The sequence below is a fragment of the Tamandua tetradactyla genome, chromosome 13 (assembly GCF_023851605.1).
Source record: "Tamandua tetradactyla isolate mTamTet1 chromosome 13, mTamTet1.pri, whole genome shotgun sequence".
NCBI lineage: Eukaryota > Metazoa > Chordata > Mammalia > Pilosa > Myrmecophagidae > Tamandua > Tamandua tetradactyla.
This window is the reverse complement of record NC_135339.1, coordinates 52,016,678-52,026,731: the sequence shown is the minus strand read 5'-3', so window position 1 is coordinate 52,026,731 and position 10,054 is coordinate 52,016,678. Positions and strand designations below refer to the sequence as shown.

The 10,054-nt window shown below is 39.5% G+C and overlaps 1 pseudogene; it reads left to right on the top strand.

Moving 5' to 3' along the window:
* Positions 1-275: 275 nt before the first annotated feature.
* The window catches only part of LOC143653401 (heat shock protein 75 kDa, mitochondrial-like), a 32,257-nt pseudogene continuing 22,478 nt past the window's right edge, over positions 276-10,054 (top strand).

The following is a 10,054-nucleotide window of genomic DNA, read 5'->3' as shown; positions in this document are numbered from 1 at the left end:
AAATATGTTAGGTTTTATGCAATGAACCATTTTCTAACATTTGGTTGGCATTTTTATAATTTAACCAAAACACAGATTGCATACTTTCAGAACTACAAAATTCAGTATACAAGGTAAGTTAAAATAATCACGCTAGTTGTAATAATAAATCCATTCGCCCATGTTCTCATTTAATTACATTAAGAAATAATAATTATAAAAATAGGAAATTTTTCATGAAAATATTTCTATTTATTCTAGCCTAGGAGTTCTTGCCTATCAGTGGATTGTTGGACATGGGCACGGCGAAAGGTGCCTGAACAGTCATATCGCCCAGACAGTGTGTCACACAGATGTGTCTGTGAGCCCACAGGCTGGATCAGGCAGGCCATCCTTGATTGCTTGTCACGTCTCAAATATGTGCTGTTGAAAGACAAGGAGACAGGAGAGCAGGCTGAGCTCCCTCACGTGCACCCGAACCACCGATATCTAGATTATTTTAAACCACAACCTCTAGCAGAGAGTCAGCCACTTCCCCTTTGGTTGTTAATGTTTACCATCACGGTTAAGCAAGTGGGCTGTTATTTTATCTTCTGAGCCGGCGGCGGCGACAAGCTCAGCGGCCGGCTGGCCCCCGCGCCCGGCCTGCCCCTGGGTGCCCCGGAGTCCGCAGGTGCCGGCGCGCGGATGGGCGAGGAGCCGCTGGCGGAGGGCGCTGCCGCCGGGAGCCGAGGAAACGACGCGCCGGGAGCCGGACACCCAGGCGCTGCCAGAGCCCGGCCGGGTCGTGTCAGTTCCGAGGCGACGTAGGACGCGGAGAAGCGCGGGAGAGACTCCTTGTTTCACTTTGCAACAAACTCGCAAACCCGTTTCCAAATAGGTTGTACCCTTTTATATTCCCACCAGCAAGGTATGAGCATTCCACCTGTTCCATGTCCTCTTCAGTACTTGGTATGGGCATTCTTTTTTGTAAGGGTGGGTGTGCAGTGATATTTCCTTGTGTTTTAATTTGCATTTCCCTAATGAAAAATGGTGTTAGACATCTTTTCATGTGCATCTTTGCCATCCATGTGGCTTATTTAGTAAAGTGTCTGTTCAGATCTTTGCTCATTTTGGGGAAGAGAAATTTTTGGGTTTGTAATTTTTGTATTTGAACTAATAAAGTATTTATTACAAGCTAGATTCCATTTTCCAGAAAGGAAGGAAGGGAGGGAGGGAGGAAGGAAGGAAGGAAGACAAACATGTCTGGGAGCATTCAAAGAATAGAAATTGGTTAAACCAATTCCCAAGTCCATTATCAAATAAAGTATCACTAAAAGAAAAGGTATTTTTGGAATTTAAAATGAGGAAAACGTGTGTGCAATTTAGGAAAGGGTGGGGGGAAGGCTAAAAAACCAAAAACAAACAAATGAAAATAAAGCATAATAGCTGTGCTGCTTTGAAAGGATTATATTCCCTAGAAAAGCCATGGTTTAATCCTGACCCAATCTTGTGGGAGCAACTGTTTCTTTAATCCCTATTCAGCACCATAGGTTGAAACTTGATTCGATTATCTCCATGGAGGCATGACTCATCTTAACCCTGGATTAGAGGGAGCTGTGACTCCACCCATTCCAGGTGGGTCTTGGTTACTTTACTGGAATCCTTTAAAAGAGGAAACACTTTGGAAAAAGCTTGTGAGCAACAGAGCCATGAGAGTCACAGAGCCCAGGCGGCCAGAAATCTTTGGAAATGTAAAAGGAAAACTCCACTGGGGGAGCTTCATGAAACGAGAAGCCTGGAGAAAAAGCTAGCAGACATCTCCATGTTCCTCATGTGACTTTCCAGTTGAGAGAGAAACCCTGAACTTCATCGGCCTTTCCTGAGTGAAAGTAACCTCTTGTTAGTGCCTTAATTTGGACATTTCTATAGCCTTGCTTTAATTGGCCAAATTTCCAAATTGGGCCTTAGAACTGTAAACTAGCAATTTATTAAATTCCCCTTTTTAAAAGCTATTCTGTTTCTGGTATATTGCATTCCAGCAGCTAGGAAACTAGAACAATGCTCCTTTACATTTTATAGTCTTTTAGTAATAAGCACATAAATTTATACTACTTAATATATTTTTCCATGAACTTTTTGTGAAATTCAGATCGCAGCATATCATTTACAAATCTTTTGTCTTCTGATCATCTACACCTTTCACGCAGTTCTTGAAGACATCATCATCATTCCACCTTCTTTTTACTTTGAAGTTGGCCTGAGGCTGGGATGGGCCAGTGAGATTAAGAAGTGGGTTTCCACTCAGGAAATCTGCATCTGTGTTTAGGAGGAATATTGGTCCATAGTTTTCTCTTCTTGTAATGTCTTTGTATGGTTTTGTTGCCAAGGTAATCTTGACGTGATAGAATCAGTTGGGCAGTATTCCTTTCTCTTCAGTTTTCTGGAAGAGTTTGTGTTAAAAAGGCATTATTTTGTCTTTCAGTGTTTGGTGGGATCCCCCAGCAAAGTCATCTGAACACAGACATTTCTTTATGGGGAGATGTTTTGTGGCCTGCCTGGGAGATTTTTTTTTTTTTTTTTAACTTTTTTATTGTATAGTATAACATATATACAAAGCAAAGGAATAAAAAAAGCAATAGTTTTCAAAGCACTCTTCAACACGGGGTTACAGGACAGATCTCAGAGTTTGTCATGGGCTACTGTATGATCCTCTCATATTTTTCTTTCTAGCTGCTCCAAAATATAGGAGGCTAGAGGGCTTAATTACTATTTTATCATCACAATCGACTTTTTTTCCTTCTTTTTTTTGTGAACAATAACATATATACAAAAAAGCTATAAATTTCAAAGCACAGCACCACAATTGGTTGTAGAACATATTTCAGACTTTGACACGGGTTATAATTTCACAATTTTAGGTTTTTACTTCTAGCTGCTGTAAAATACTAGAGACTAAAACAGATATCAATTTAATGATTCAAAATGCATATTCATTTAAGTCCTATCTTCTATATATAATTCCACCATCACCTTTGATCTTTCTATATCTGTCTTTGGGGTTGTTTGGGCTTTGGCAATTCTAAATTTTTGATATTGGAAGGGTCTGCCACTAATACAGGGTAGGGAGATGGAACTATCTGATGTTCTGGAGAGGCTGGGCTAGGTTTCAGGACTTATCTGGACCAGGGACCCATCTGGAGTTTGTAGGTTTTCTGGAAAGTTACTCTAGTGCCTGGAACCCTTGTGGAATCTTATATATTGCCCTAGATGTTCTTTAGGATTGGCTGGAATGGTCGTGTTTGGGGGTTGGCAGGTTATGATAGGTAGCAAAGTCTACCTGAAGCTTGTGTAAGAGCGACTTCCAGAGTAGCCTCTTGACTCTGTTTGAATTCTCTCTGCCACTATTGCTTTATTAATTACACTTCTTTTCCCCCTTTGGTCAGCATGAAATTGTTGATCCCATGGTGCTAGGTCTGGATTCATCCCTGGGAGTCATCTTTAGGAGATTTTTTTCTAAACCACAGATTTGATTTTTAAAATACATGTAGGCTATTCAGATGATCTCTTCCTTCTTGAGAGAACTTTAGCAGTTTCTGTCTCTCAATGAATTTGTCTATTTCATCTGAGTTTTCAAATTGAATGGCTTTAAGTTGTTCATAATAATCCCGTACATTATTTTTTTGCATGGGCAGGCACCGGAAATCAAACCCGGGTCTATGGCATGGCAGGCAAGAACTCTGCCTGCTGAGCCACCATGGCCCGTCCCCTTACCTTTTTAATATCTGTACATTTTGTAGTGATGTTGCTTCTCTCGTTCATGGTATTGGTAATTTATGTCTTTTCTCTTTTTTTCCTGATCTGGTTTATCTGGCTAGAGGTTTATTGATTCTATTGATTTTCTCAAAGAGCTAGCTTTCAATTTCATTTATTTTCTCTGTTTTTCTGTTTTCTACTTTCTTGATTTCTGATCTGATCTTTATTATTTTCTTATTCTTTTTTAACTTTGGATTTCATTTGCTCTTCTTTTTCTATTTTGTTTAGGAGAAACTGCTGTCATTAATTTGAGAACTTTCCATGTGTTTAAGTGGTTATTTTAGTGCTATGAATTTCCCTCTAATACTCTTTTGGCTGCATCCCACAAAGTTTTGTATTTTGTGCTTTCATTTTATGCAGTCCAATATACTCTATAATTGCCCCTTTAATTTCTTCTTTGACATATAGGTTATTTAGAAGTATGTTATTTAGCTTCAAATACCTGGGGATTTTTCCGATATCTGCTGTTACTGATTTCTAATTTAATTGTATTGTAGTCAGAGAAATACTTGGGTTTGAATCCTTTTCAATTTTTTTTTTTTTGGCTTTTAACAAGGGGAATTTAATGAGTTGCTAGTTTACAGTTCTAAGGCTGAGAGAATGTTCCAATTATAACAAGTCTATAGAAATGTCCAATCAAAGGCATCCAGGGAAGATACCTTGTTTCTAGAAGGCCGATGAAGTTCAGGGTTTCTCTCTCAAGTTAGAGGGCACATGGCGAACACAGTCAGGGCTTCTCTCTCAGCTGGAAGGGCACGTGGTGAACATGGCGTCATCTGCCAGCTTTCTCTCCTGGCTTCTGGCTTCACGAAGCTCCCCAGGAGGCGTTCTCCTTCCTCATCTCCAAAGGTCGCTGGCTGGTGGACTCTCTGCTTCATAGTGTTGCTCTCCAAATCCTTTTCAATTTGTTGAGACTTGTTTTATGGCTAAGAATATATTCTATCTTGGTAAATGTTCCCTATATACTTAAAAAGAATGTGTATTCTGCTGTTATTTGATGGAGAATTTTATAAAAGTCATTTAGATTAAGTTGGTTGATAGTGTTGTCCAGTTCTTCTCTTTTTGATTTTCTGTCTACTTGCTCCTTTTAATACTATTAGTTTTTGCTCCATGTATTTTAATGCTATGTGATTAGGTACATTAACATTCAGGATTTTTATGTATTCTTAATGTATTAACCCCTTTATCATTATAAAATTACCCTCTTTATCTCTGGTAATATTTTTTTCCTCTGAAATTGTCTTTGTCTGATATTACTATAGCCACTCCAGCTTTCCTTTGATTAGTATTAGAGTATTATATCTTTTCCCATCCTTACACTTTTAAACCTATTGGTTCTTTACATTTAAAGTTGGGTTTTTCTAGGCAGCCTATACTTAGATTTTGTTTTTTTTTATCCAATCTGATAATCTCTACCTTTTAATTTGGATATTTTTCCTGACAAGAAATCTGATTTTAGCCTTAGTTTTATCTCTCTCTATTTAAACTGTCCTTTCCCTCTTACTGTCTTTTAATCACTGATTGTGAGAAATTTGATTATAAAGAACCTTGAAGTAGTTTTCTTTCAATTTCTTGTTCTTGGAGTATGTTGTGCTTCTTGGATCTGTGGGTTTTTACTTTTCATCAAATTTGAAAAATTTGCATGTTGTTTATTAAAATATATTTTTCTTTTCCTGTCTCTCTCCTCTTCTATGGGGACTTATTGAAGTTGTTCCCTCAGCTCACTGATGCTATTTTTGTTTAAAAAATTATCTTTTAATGATCATGATGATGAATATGCAACTATGTGATGATATTGTGAATTACTGATGATATATGTAGAATGGAATGGTCATAAGAATGTTTGTGTTTGCTTGTTGTTATACTTTAAAAAAAGTTTTTTAATTAATAAAAAAAGGCAACTAATCCCCCCAAATTATCTTTTATTTCTTTGTTTCATATTGGATATTATCTGCTGTTAATCCCAACAAGAGTATTTTTCATCTCAGATGTAGTTTGCATCCCTAGAAGTTCAATATGCCATGTTGTTTAATGTTCATTCAATACTGTTGGGTGGGATCTTTTTGATTGTCTCCATAAAGATGTGCCTCTACCCATTCAAAGTGGAATTGCTTAGAGGGAACCCTTTTGGAAAGTGCCAACAGAGCCCACATATACAGAGATCTTTGGAGATGCAGAAGGAAAATGCCCCTGGAGAAGTCTTATGAAATGATGAGTGAAAGCTAGCAGATGTCGCCACATGCTTTCCTAGCTGAGAGAGGTGTTCAGGAGCCAAAGACCTCAGCAGAGGCCAGTCATGTGCCTTTCCAGCTGGCAGAGGTGTTCTGGATGGTATTAGCCTTTCTTGAGTGAAAGTAACATCTTGTTGGCGCCTTAATATGGATATTTTCATAGCCTTAGAACTGTAAACTTGCAACTTAATAAATTCCATTTTTAAAAGGGTTTGTTTCTGGTTGTTCTAGTTTGCTAGCTGCTGGAATACAACACACCAGAGATGAATTGGCTTTTAATAAAAGGGGAATTTCATTAGTTCTTCAGAGGAAAGGCAGCTAACTTTCAACTGAGGTTCTTTCTTATGTGGGAAGGCACAGGGTTATATCTGCTGGCCTTCTCTCCAGGTCTCTGGGTTCCAACAACTCTCCCTGGGGTGATTTCTTTCTGTATCTCCAAAGGCCTGGGCTGAGCTGTGAGTGCTGAGATGAAGTATACTGAGATACTTGGGCTGTGCCACGCTGAGTTCTCTCATTTAAGCACCGGCCAATTAAATCAAGCATCATTCATTGCAGCAGGCATGCCTCCTAGCTGACTGTAGATGTAATCAGCAACGAATGAGGTTCACACACCATTGGCTCATGTCCACAGCAATAGATCTAGGCACCTTCACCTAGCCAAGTTGACACCTAAATCTAACTACCACACCTTTGTTGTGAAATTTCAGGATTCTCTCTATATAGGTACATGTTATCTGCGAGTAGGGAAAGTTTTACTTAACTCTTTCCAATTTGGATGCCTTTTATTTCTTTTTTTTGCTGATTTGTGCTGGCTAGAACTTCTAGCACAATGTTGAATAAGAATGGTGACAGTGGAAATCCATGTCTTATTCCGGATCATAGGGGGAAAGTTTTCATTATTTCACCATTGAATATGATGTTAGCTTTTCATATATGTCCTCTACATGTTGAAGAAGTTTCCTTCTATTCCCAGATTTTTAAGAAAAAAAAAATAGATTAAAAGTAAAAGGATGGGGGACTTCCTGGAAGATGGCGGCTTAGTAAGACGCGCGGATCTTAGTTTCTTCTCCAGGACACCTACTAGGGGAGTAGAAACGATACAGAAAGCGCCCAAAGCCACAACAGAGATAAAAAAGACAGCGTACCCCATCCTGGAACGGCTGGCTGGCTGAGAGAAGCAGCTCGGGTGAGATCGCCGAGGCGCGTGGGCCTTACCAGGCGGGGTGGCAAGCGGCCGGAGTAACTCCCTTCCCCCTTCCCGGGCCGGCTGGGAGAATTGGAGAGGCGGTCCCCTGAAACAAAGACGGCTGGCGCCCACACCACGCGCAGCCCCCGGACCAACTGAGAGAATTGGATCGGAAACCCCCAGGCCGCGGAGAACGGTGACGGGTGGGGGAGGCCCCTTCCAAACCCGTGACTCCCGGGGAACGTGCACTCTCTCGGGCGGGCCGCTGCCGCTGGCGCCCTCCCGCCACGCTTGTTGCCCAGGGCCGACTAGGAAATTCGGACGGGCTCTTTCCCTGGCTGCGGCGACCAGCAACCCTCCCTGCGTTCGGACCCCGGGCCGGCTCAAGCCGTTTCGGCTAGCGAATCCCCAGGACGGCGAGAGTTTTCCAAAGTTTAAGGTCCCACAGCACCTTTTACTGGTGGGACCCGCAGACAAACGGGTGCCACGAGCGACACCTACTGGGCAGGATAAGAAAAACAGAACCCAGAGATTTCACAGAAAAATATTACAACCTTGCTGGGTCCAACACCAAGAGAAAGCTGAATAAATGCCCAGACGCCAGCAGCAGAAGATAACTGTCCACGCTCAAAAGATTGAGAATATGGCTCAGTCAAAGGAACAAACCAATAGCTCAAATGAGACACAAGAGCTGAGACAACTAATGCTGAATATACGAACAGAAATGGAAAACCTCTTCAAAAATGAAATCGATAAATTGAGGGAGGACATGAAGAGGACATGGGCTGAACATAAAGAAGAAATAGAAAAACTGAAAAAACAAATCGCAGAACTTATGGAAGTGAAGGATAAAGTAGCAAACATAGAAAAAATAATGGATAGCTACAATGATAGATTTAAAGAGACAGAAGATAGAATTAGTGATTTGGAGGATGGAACATCTGAATTCCAAAAAGAAACAGAAACTATAGGGAAAAGAATGGAAAAATTTGAACAGGGTATCAGGGAACTCAAGGACAATATGAACCGCACAAATATACGTGTTGTGGGTGTCCCAGAAGGAGAAGAGAAGGGAAAAGGAGGAGAAAAACTAATGGAAGAAATTATCACTGAAAATTTCCCAACTCTTATGAAAGACCTAAAATTACAGATCCAAGAAGTGCAGCGCACCCCAAAGAGATTAGACCCAAATAGGCGTTCTCCAAGACACTTACTAGTTAGAATGTCAGAGGTCAAAGAGAAAGAGAAGATCTTGAAAGCAGCAAGAGAAAAACAATCCATTACATACAAGGGAAACCCAATAAGATTTTGTGTAGATTTCTCAGCAGAAACCATGGAAGCTAGAAGACAGTGGGATGATATATTTAAAATACTAAAAGAGAAAAACTGCCAACCAAGACTCCTATATCCAGCAAAATTATCCTTCAAAAATGAGGGAGAAATTAAAACATTCTCAGACAAAAAGTCACTGAAAGAATTTGTGACCAAGAGACCAGCTCTGCAAGAAATACTAAAGGGAGCACTAGAGTCAGATACAAAAAGACAGAAGAGAGAGATATGGAAAAGAGTGTAGAAAGAAGGAAAATTAGATATGATATATATAATACAAAAGGCAAAATGTTAGAGGAAAATATTATCCAAACAGTAATAACACTAAATGTCAATGGACTGAATTCCCCAATCAAAAGACATAGATTGGCAGAATGGATTAAAAAACAGGATCCTTCTATATGCTGTCTACAGGAAACACATCTTAGACCCAAAGATAAACATAGGTTGAAAGTGAAAGGTTGGGAAAAGATATTTCATGCAAATAACAACCAGAAAAGAGCAGGAGTGGCTATACTAATATCCAACAAATTAGACTTCAAATGTAAAACAGTTAAAAGAGACAAAGAAGGACACTATATACTAATAAAAGGAACAATTAAACAAGAAGACATAACAATCATAAATATTTACGCACCGAATCAGAATGCCCCAAAATACGTGAGGAATATACTGCAAACATTGAAAAGGGAAATAGACTCATATACCATAATAGTTGGAGACTTCAACTCACCACTCTCATCAAGGGACAGAACATCTAGACAGAGGATCAACAAAGAAATAGAGAATCTGAATATTACTATAAATGAACTAGACTTAATAGACATTTATAGGACATTACATCCCACAACAGCAGGATACACCTTTTTCTCAAGTGCTCATGGATCATTCTCAAAGATAGACCATATGCTGGGTCACAAAGCAAGTCTTAACAAATTTAAAAAGATTGAAATCTTACACAACACTTTCTCGGACCATAAAGGAATGATGTTGGAAATCAATAATAGGCAGAGTGCCAGAAAATTCACAAATACGTGGAGGCTCAACAACACACTCCTAAACAACGACTGGGTCAAAGAAGAAATTGCAAGGGAAATTAGCAAATACCTCGAGGCGAATGAAAATGAAAACACAACCTATCAAAACTTATGGGACGCAGCAAAGGCAGTGCTAAGAGGGAAATTTATTGCTCTAAATGCCTATATCAGAAAAGAAGAAAAGGCAAAAATTCAGGAATTAACTATCCGTTTGGAAGAACTGGAGAAAGAACAGCAAGCTAACCCCAAAGCAAGCAAAAGGAAAGAAATAACAAAGATTAGAGCACAAATAAATGAAATCGAAAACATGAAAACAATAGAGAATATCAATAAGGCCAGAAGTTGGTTCTATGAGAAAATCAATAAGATTGATGGGCCCTTAGCAAGATTGACAAAAAGAAGAAGAGAGAGGATGCAAATAAATAAGATCAGAAATGGAAGAGGAGACATAACTACTGACCTCACAGAAATAAAGGAGGTAATAACAGGATACTATG